The following is a 10,788-nucleotide window of genomic DNA, read 5'->3' as shown; positions in this document are numbered from 1 at the left end:
AGGCTCACAACTAGCTCGATATCCCACTGCATGGAGGACAAGAGAACTTCTGGCTCTCTCTCCCAATTTCAATTGTGCCCTTTCTGGTGAATGCACAGCTTGGCTTAAAGATGAGGGTGCAAACTACGTCTACTTTAGCATCTGAAGCCTCCTCAAGCTCTGGAAGGGGACACAGAAACACTTGACTCATCTGTGCCCCAAGTTTATTGCTTTGATCTGTACTTTCAAGTTTTCCATTTGAAAGTAATAAAAGCAACTTTGATTTGTATCAACAGTTTAGAGAACTTTGTATTGAAATCAACGAAATTCAAAGTTGTGGGCACTGAAAATTTTCCTTTTGTCCAAAAATGGTCTAAATTGTAAAAAGATTAATTTGAACAAAATCAAGTTTTATCCTTTTGTTTTTCAGCTTCCTTATCTATTCCCGATGCTTCTGGTTGGTCCAGGTGTGGGGGCTTGAAGTTCTGCCCGTTTCTAGTCATGTGATCCACTTCCTCAGAATACCAAGTATCATCTGGCAGATTCTGTCCCCAATCTTCATCAGTATGGGCAAGATGTAGGTCATCGTCTTCCCACCATATTCCTCCAGCTACCGACAAGCAATAGTCCGGTTCCGCTGTAAGTATTCCCGAATCCATATCACAATCAGTCCTTGCAGGGCCTTTGGCATTCCCAGTTTTCTGACTTTTCTCAGTTCTTTCCTGTTCAAACTGCTTATACGCGGCCTCTTGTTCTTTATCAGCTATACTAACACTACTCAATTCCTAAGCAAAATTCTTAGTACCGGTGCTCTCTGGCAACTTTCCCTTGTCATTGACCGTTTCGGCCGTTGTAGCAGTTCCTGCTTCCGGTTGTTCCAGCTTTAGTTAAGACCCCTCATCCACATCCGGTTCATCACTGAGCCACCCCGAATTATCCACTGATTCGTTCATATCAAACCAGTCCATTTGTACACTCCCCAGATCTTGTTCATCGAAGAACTACAGATTGCTGATGTCCTCCTCTAGATCGACTAAGTCATCCAGTCCCTTTGTTAGTCCATCCTCCCGGACTACATTAACCTCCAACCCTGTTGGCAACACCACCTCTAGTCGAGCTTGATTGGTCATCACAATGTAGCGGCAAGGGTTGTATTCCTCTTCTGCTAGGTGCACAAATCCCTCAAGTTCTGAACCGACATTCCCATTCACTACCAAGGTTACCCTGCCTTCCTCTTCCACTGTCACAACCACAAGTTTGGGTTGGGATATTTGCACGCTCATCATGCACAAATCTGTGCTTTTCGAGATGAACAGCGCTGGCTTGGGTAGGTGGGAGGGGGTTGATGTATATAATAGGGTCGTAATGAACGACCTGTGTTTGGATAAGGTTTACTTGCCGAGGTGGGGGAACCTGGTTATGTGGTGGAAGGGGATTTGTAGTGACGTTAGGCTTTTGAGGAGGCGCTATCACTTTGTTGTCAATGAGTTCCTGAATCTCATGACGCAATCTGAAGCATAGGTCAGTGTCATGACTATGTTGTTGGTAGTAGGCGTAGTACTTGGTCGGGTTATGTTTTGGGAGAAGAGGGTAGGATAAAGGACGAGGCTCTAGCGGCTTTAGGTGCCCTTTTTTGGTCAGGACTCTTAGGGCTGCGGATAAGGACATGTATAGAGGGGTAAAGACGCTTTGGCCTCAGGGTTGATGTTTTGCAGGTTGTGAGGTGGTTTCGGATGTACCGGCAAAGGGATTGGCAATTTTCGGTGTGGTGGTGACCATACCAACATCAAAAGGCCTTGCAGCTGCAGTACTACTCATAGCCGCATTGGAATTGCGTGTGAAAGCCCTCTTAGGCTGCTCTTTCTCATGGTCTATCAGACTTTGCTTCATTGCATCCTCTATCTGCACCCCTATTTCATGGTGGTCAGCAAAAGTAGGCAAAGGTATGACTACCATTGTCTGTAGCAATCTTGGTTGTAGGTTACGGATGACCATTCTTATCTAGTCCTTTTCAGCTGGCCGGAAGGTCATCATAGAGGCCTGGGCCCTCCACCGAGTGACAAAATCGGAGAAGCCCTCTTTCGGCTCTTGACGAGTTGCTTTGAGATCACAAGTTGTGACCTCGGTTTGAGTGTTATAGAATTATTGAGTAATAAAGGCCTCAGCCATCTCTTCCTAGCACCTCTTTACAGAATCTTCAAGTTTAGCATACCAAACGGCCACAATACCCGACACGGTCCGGCCGAAGAGGGATAACTTCTGCAATTTAGACAGGTCCATTAGCCGTAAAATATCTAAAAATAGCCGCAAGTGGACCATGGGATCACCCGAGCCATCAAAGCAGTCTATATGCGGCATTTTAAACGTGTCTGGAAATGTCACCGCCGCATCAGTATAGCCGTCCTCTATACCAGGGATCGAATTAACGCCCTAAGCTTCTCAAGCTTGTTCACTTTCAGTGCAGTACGGTCAACCTCAAACTCAAAGGGCGCCTCTGTTGGGTAAACCGATGCTTTGGAAGTCTGTGGTGGAATCAGATCCACAGGGATGTCCATATTTTCCTAGACATTGGCTATGGAAGCAGGAGCTCTGGGTACTAGAATGTTTGCAGGAGGTGGATGGGATGCATAGGCTGTTGCCTGTTGCGGCTGTTGTTGCTATAGCCTAGCGATCAACTCAGACTGCTGAGCTACAATTTCCATTTGGCGAGCGGTGACTTCCGCTTCACGGGCGGCGTTGAGCTGCATGTTCTCAATAGTCTGTTGAAGTTGGCATAGCATTTCTTCCATGTTGTCTAAGGGGTGCTGATCTATCAGAATTGGTGTATACTCTCTTTCCGAGGTGGAAGCAGAAAATTGGACTTCGTTGAAGGAAGGTAACTGTCAAACCAGTAAGTTATGCCTGACTCTCCCCCGTCTTGTAACCAGGGGCAGCGAACCAAACACTGGTTGTCCTCTTACAAGATCCCCAGATCGGCAAAGTCGCCTTACTCGAGTCCAGAGTGCTTGGAGGGCAACTGCCTCGTCTGACGCAATTATGAAACATTACCTTGCAAAAGAAAATAAAGCAAAAGAAACAAAAATTAGAAAATGCACAGCACCTCGACTCAGACAGAAACAACACACAGTTGTAATCTTAAGCTGGACGACTGTACTCAAACACTGATTTCTACTCCAAATTTCTTCCTTAAAACTGATACCCTCAAACTAATACCCAGACTTGCAACTGATACATGCATTCCTGCAGAGTTTCACTCTAAAAGCACGTATCGAGCAAGTGAGAGCCAAAACACCCCTATGGTAGGTAGGGTTACCCTGTCCTAATTTCGTTAGGAATTAGGGATTTACTATGAAAACAAGCAATTTTATACAATCCTGCATTCGGGTGAGCAACCTGTCCTATTTTGGAACAATCTCTAAGGCTTCCGATATGCAACTAGGTCGATTGGTCAAAAGGGTACCTTAGCAAGACTACCTAATATATCTCTCACACCTAACACCGAGAAGTGAAAAGAGGATCAAACGGTACAGCGGTAGTCTAGATCCAAGGCTTGTGTTCCCATCGTGGCAGAGCCTGCAACCAGTCAACCTTATGGCACGCTTTTCCAAGCAAGCCTTCGAAAAACTGCTCAGGAATAGCAGATGGCAAACACTGTGACTGAGGTGCACCAATGCAAATGCAAAATGCAAAGACACACATAAGTATAGATAAAATAACATATCATGAGTTCGAGTCAAGTTCTCTAACTCCCCAGCAGAGTCACCCGAAACTGTGGACTCGCCTTTTTCCGCACCCCTGCCTTTCGGAAAGGATTTGAAAAGAAGGCCTTACAGTTCGAACTCCCGCGGTTCTAACTCTAGTCTCACAAGTGCAATGTGAAACTGATAATCACCAAAGAGTCCAAATTCGGAAAATATTTTTAGAAAATCAATTTTAAATCAAATAATGCTAAAATTGGATTTCTTTGCCAGATATAGAGTCACCACCTAAATATTTATTTTGGAAAAATTTAGGAAACCCTGACTGTTGCCAAAGGCCACATGCCCGTCATCACCAAAGTTGCCTCGACTCCGGAACTTAGGTAAGAGAAGGGAAGGTCCTGAAATGAGCACTCTCGCTCGCCCGATCAAAGATTGGCCTCTACTAATCATGATATGTTCTTTTATAAACCTCATGTGTTCTTATTCCAATTTTTAGCTAACTTTACTATGTGGCGCACACAATCAAGTATAGACTAGTCGCAAGACTTGGAACAATTCAAGTCATGTTTGTTTGCAAAAATGGTTTGAATTTGCCACCCTTAAGTGGGCTTGAAGATGTAGATTTTCCACCAAGCATAGTGGGCTTAAAATATGATTTGCCACAACAAAGTGGGCTTGAAACACACATTCGTTGAATTATTCCAATTCAAACAACAAGCCTTCATCCACAGGCATTCAAGCTGTTTAGCATTTAAGCACATACCCTCATGATAAGCATGCAAATCATGGCAATATGGAAATCACACTCATATAAGTATGCTAAAGCATAAAACTCACCAAGTACTCCAAGCCAAAACAAAAGCTAGTTAGAAAAATGCATGACCCGAACTATACAAAGATGCTTATTGCAACGCATGCAATAATGCAATTAATAGGCTCGGCTGCCTAACCATGGTATTTGCAACACTTTGATAGCATGCTTTGAAACACGTATTCAAAGAAGTATTGAAATTACAATGCAGTTTGAATAATGTGCCGAGCCTCAGGGCATGCAAGACAAATGAATGAATACAAACATGCAAGCATAAGGTATGCTAACCAAAACATGTCCCTAATCTAACCTTCAAAAGCGATTAAATAAAAGGGAGAAAGACGTGGGGTTGGAAGACATGCACACACGCATGCAGACTTATTACAACATTATGCCCTCACGAAGGAGGGTCCAAATGAGTAAGCTAAGCTAACTACGCTAATTAACCTAACTATTACAAGCCAAAACTAATTAACTATTCTGGCTAATTATTACAATAATTGAAACAAATTAACTAACTATTCTAAGCTAGCTAAATATTACAAACCGAATTAAGCTAATTAATTACAAAATGAATTAATTAACTAAATAGTTACAGCATTTGAATTAACTAGCTATTCTAAGCTAACTAAAGCAATTAAATGGCCTCAAGGGCGAGGGACGCGTGCATGCTCGGTTGCTCCACCCGAAAATACCACTGCCTTGCCATCGGATGCCTCTGTTTGCACTCGCTTGATCACTAAAAATTGTGCCAACTCCCAGAATGCCTTTGCTCCAACTCAGAGGACATTTGTACAATTTTTCATTGGTGGCCAGTCGGCTACCAAAGGTGGCCGTCGGCTACCATAACTGGCCGGTCGGCCACCCCTGCCCTGAACTTCTTTTTTGCTGCAACAGAGAGCAAACAGAGGCAAAGTAGTGTATTCTAAAGGTTTGTGTGCATTGTTAATCTCCTTATCATTACACAAGTTCAAAGGAGTGTAATTCTCGACCCTCAAACCATCAACCAAACATTTTCAATGTATGATGGCTAAGGAGCCAAGCTTGCACAAGTTAATGAATGCAAAACAAGACTCGACAAAACCACAACCCTATCATGCATGATCAAGGGTGATGGTGACCAAGAAAAGTGACACGTTTCATCACTTTGAGTATGAAACATCCCATTTTTCTCGTGTTCGAATTAACATCTGATTCGAACACATGCAATGAAACACGAAGATACTTAATCTTGCCTCTTTTACTTGTTCATTTTGTTTACACATTTTAACTTACCAATCCATTCTTTAATTGATTGGTCCAAAAGGTGAGTGTCCTCTAACGGAAAGAGGGCTTAAACCATGGTAATGAAAGGTGAGTACCTTGTGCATGAAATAGACCTCATGCTGTTGGTAATGAACTCTCGAAGGAATTAAACCATTAGCCATGAGAGTCTCAATTTCACACTCAAGCCAACAAGAGGTTCAAAGCCACTTTCAAATTAAATGAAAAAGTGAAGAATAGAGGGAGATTGCAGAGATTTCATGTGACGCCCCAAATCTACACTATTGGTTGTATTCAAGGGAAAGTCACTAATGAGTCCTATGGTCAATAACCAAGTAAGATCCCAGATCGCCAAAGGAGCCAAATTAGCCTCCTTTCTAAGTCCAGCTTTCTTAGGTACCGCACTACCTTTTTGACAGATCTTAAAAGGCATTGACACAAAGTCTCATAAGCAACGTTTGGGGTTATATTGGTGTTAGAATATAAGTACATAATAATTACGAACATTCTTAATTACAAAAAGCTCGTTCCATTACATTACATCCCAAAAAAAATTTAAATTTTCATATGAGCCTTACAAAACATCAAAAGGGAAATTTCTAACTTTTCTAAGATAGCCAAATGTCTTCGAAGGTTTCCAGCTCGTCATCTTCTGCTATAACCTCCTCTTTGGCACCTGGCATTATATGTCGTGAGCTTTAAATGCCCAGTAAATGCACACACACCCCATCCTTTTTCCCAATCCAATACACAACAACATTTACAAAAGACAGAGGAAAGGATCATGGCATTTAAGTTTATAGCACATATTATATGGTTAGTTGTTAGTAGTCTAGAAATCCCCCAAAGAGATTCCACCCTCCCAACTCCAAGAATTGGACACGGATTATTCAGTATGCCCTCTCTTTTGCTACTTTGTTGCAGACCTTACCTCAGATGCCTACCAATGGTTATATACCATGTAGCGCCAACCGAGGGCCTCAAAAGAGACGGTAATGATGGGCCTAGCCCAAACCCCTCCTTACACTGAACTACCTAGGATCCGAATACAACCGCTTCATTCAAGGGTTTCGAACAACTAGTTGCGCAAGACTTGCTCATTTTAATCCACTACTAATATCAACTTAACATTTTCATCATTTATGATGTATGACTAGTGTGGTCGTTAACCCTCTTTACCAACCCATTTAGTTTTCCCCTTTTTCACATTAAGTTTAATACATATTAGTGGTTAGCACAAGTAAGAGAAAAATAAGGCCATTCAAGGTGAAACTCAAGCATGCAAGTATAACATATATTATAACAAATATGCCATGATAGCACAAAAGCATTGGCTACAACAAGAACTACACTGTTCAGATTCCAGCATTGCACCGGTTCAAAAATAAATATAGAAAAATATTTTTTAAGGGTTTTAGAAATATGGCTTCTAGAGTATTTGTAGAGAATCAAGTCTAGTTTCAGAATCATTTTACAGAAGTAGGGTGCCCCTTTTTTATTTCTAGATATTTAAGAAATGCACAAACTCTGCCCAGATTTGACAACGGTTACAAAATTTGGCGTTTCTCTTAAAATACTCATTCATTTTCATTGAAATAAATTTTGTTTAAAAGATAACCTTCAGAGGAAGATTTTGATATAAAAATGAACACAAGATCATTTTGCTATAATTTTCTAGAATATATTAAAGTTCCCTGTTTTAAATAGGTTCTTGCACCAAGTATTTAGAAAAATAAAAGGAGTCATAAAAACACATCCATAGTCTTAGCCAAAATTTTCACATACTCTATACATGTCAATTAATACCCCTTTAAAATAGATTTTGAGTTGGTGAAGGTTTGCTATGGAAATAAAATCAAAAACCTTGAAGAAAAGCTTACTGCAAATTGCAAGGAACAAGAGGAACATTTCATTTTCAAACCATACATCATCTAACAATGTAGTAACTCTTAATATCATGTGAAATATATTGTTAGCATGTAACTCTTAATATCATTTCATTTTCAAACCATACATCATCTAACGATGTTGGTCCTTTTCACCACCCATAGCTAGCTACCCTATTTACCCATGTGAAAATTTGATTTTTTTGTTAATAAAATATAGAGGATATTTTGTATAAATTAATAAAATATTGGTTGTACCTTTATTGAATAAAATATTAAGGTTTTGGGGCCAAAATGCAATAATTAAAAAAGAAAAGGGTACAATCAAAAATTTTGAAATAAAACTTATGTTTAAGTCATATAATTAATAAAATAATGATGGAAAAAATAATTCGGGCCACGGGGTGCTAATCTGTAACAAAAGAGGAGATACCGGGCTAAAATTGCGATTACCGAAAATTAGGGTTTTTCTCTTATAATTTTTCATTCTAGGGTTTCTAAATTATTAATTCAAGGTTTTAAAATGTTTCTTAAGTTCTTAGAGTTGATTAGGGTTTGTTGATTAGCTCGCACAGTCGCTCTTGATTTCTAGGGTTTAATTTGCAAGAAATGGAGAAACAAGATTTCTTATTGAAATTCTTCAACTATAAGCATTTGGGGACATTACAAAAAGTTAGGGCCTCACATTTCAATGCTAAAATTGAGTGAAAAATGACATTAAAACGTGCAAGTAACTCATGGAATTCATGCTGAAAAAACCTAAAACATTAAGCTAGTGAACCCTTTTTACACTACAACCACACAATACAAGCCTCAAATGACCAAACTAGCTCAAAACAGAGCTAAAACCAAGCAAAACAGTAACGGAAGGTAGCGTGTTTTGGCATCAACCATTGCCTTGCTCACATAATAAACTAGCCGCTGCTCCCCTAGCTCTTCTTTTATCAGTACAGCGCTGACGGCCCGGTCAGAGACTGCCAAATACAAAATGAGCGGGTCACCTACCGAAGGTGTTATCAGGAGTGGAACTAATCGAAGGTAGGTCTTAAGGCCGTTGAAAGCGGCTTCGTACTCGGCGGACCATTCAAAAACCTTGCCCTGCTGTAGTGTATGAAAGAATTGTCGGCAGCAATCTGTGGACCGACGGATGAACCTGTTGAGTGCGGCGGCCATCCCTATCAACTTTTGAACCTCTTTCACTAAATGAAGAGAGCCAAGCTCCAAGATTGCTGTGATTTGCCTCAGGTTGGCTTCAATTCCTCGATGGTTGACAATGTAACCCAAGAATTTGCCAGAGTCGATCCCAAACGCACATTTGGAAGCGTTTAGCTTCATTTTGTATTTGCATAAAATGCCGAATGTCTCTTCCAGATCGGCTAGATGAGTTTGCTCTTCTTTGGACTTGACCACCATATCGTCACTGTACACTTCCATAGTGTGGCCTAGTTGCTCCTTGAACATGGCAGTGACCAGTCTTTGGTAAGTTGCCCCTATATTCTTCAGCCCAAAAGACATAACCTTATAGCAATAGGTTCCTCTTGGGGTGAGGAATGCAGTTTTGTCTTGGTCCTCCGGATGCATGGCAATTTGATGGTAGCCTCTGTAAGCATCGAGGAAGCTCATGCGTTGATGGCGTGCTATCGTATCTACAAGTTGGTCTATTCTGGGAAGAGGAAAACAATCCTTGGAGCAGGCTTTGTTTAGCTCCATGAAATCAACGCACACTCGCCAAGTCCCATTTTTCTTCTTCACAACCACAGTATTAGAGAGCCATATAGGGCATGTAGGGTACGTCACTTCCCTGATCGCCTCGGTGTTAAGCAACCGGTCAACCTCTTCAACAACGGCGGCAGTGTGCTCTGCAGCTGACCGTCGGCTTTTCTAAATGATTGGCTTTCATTTAGGGTCAACATTTAAACGGTGTTGCGAAACAGACAAATCTACACCCGACATCTCATATGGAGTCCACGCAAATACATCAAGGTTGTCGAGCAGGAAGGAAATTAGCTACTATCTGTCGGCTTGATTCAGGAAAGCGCCGACCATGAAGAACCTATCTGGGTTTCTGTCGATTTCAACTCGATCTAGGGCTTCCGTGGCCTTTTCACTTGGGAGGTGCCCAACATCGTCGAGGCTCTCCTGATTCGTTACCCTAATAGAGTTCACTTGCAACTCCTTTGGCTTTTTCCAGCAAGGAGATAACATGCTTGTGCCGATTTCTGGGAACCACGGATTTAGTCAATGCCGCGGTTTTTTGGGAAGCGTGGCAGCTGATGATAGGTGCTTGGCACGGCCTGCATAGTATGGAACCAAGTTCGCCCCATGATGAGATTATACAGCGATGGCAGCTTGACGACCAAGAATTCCACATCCACTATTCGAGAGCCCGCTCGAACGGGTAGTATGATTTTTCCCAACGGGTATTCTGGATTGGCGTTGAAGCCGAATAGTGGATAAGGAGCTGGAGAAAGAACCGATTCAGAGAAGCCGAGTTTGGTGAATGTCTTGTAATACATAACTTCCGATGTGCTTCCTGGGTTAATGAGTATGCACTCAACGGTGAATCGGTTTACGCGTAACTCGATTACCAAGGGATCGATGTGGGGAAGTGTCACTCCGGCCAAATCTGAATCGTCAAAAGCAATGCTCGCAGCTTCATGGGGCCGTTTAGCTGGAGTGAGGTGATTTTGAGGGTCAGGATTCGACTGAATCATATGCACCGCGGATGATATTGGCAGGCTGTATATCATGTGGATCACGCTGAGTAGCGGTGAATTCTGTCTTAAGGCTATTGCTTTGGTTGAGTTGCCTTTTCGGACGTACTGTTGTAGCCGACCATCTTGTACCAATTTTTCCAGGTGATCCTTCAATGCATAACAACTCTCAGTATCATGGCCATGATCCTTGTGATATTCGCACCGCCTATCCCATCTTCGCGTGTTGGGAGGTCCTACCATTTTCGACGGCCATTTGAAGAACAGAAGGTGTTAGATTTTGGACATAACTGCACTGATCAGCTCTGACAACTCCGTATATTTCTTGTCGGCGCACCTTGTACGCTTGCTATCGACTTGCAGTTGTTCATTTGCTCGGTGGGAGCATTGGTCGCTTGATCGGCGAGAATCCCGTCTCTTGTCTCGTTTAGCCC

Source organism: Camellia sinensis, chromosome 3, assembly GCF_055761805.1.
Source record: "Camellia sinensis isolate YWXY chromosome 3, ASM5576180v1, whole genome shotgun sequence".
Classification (NCBI taxonomy): domain Eukaryota; kingdom Viridiplantae; phylum Streptophyta; class Magnoliopsida; order Ericales; family Theaceae; genus Camellia; species Camellia sinensis.
Note: the sequence above shows the minus strand (reverse complement) of the source record.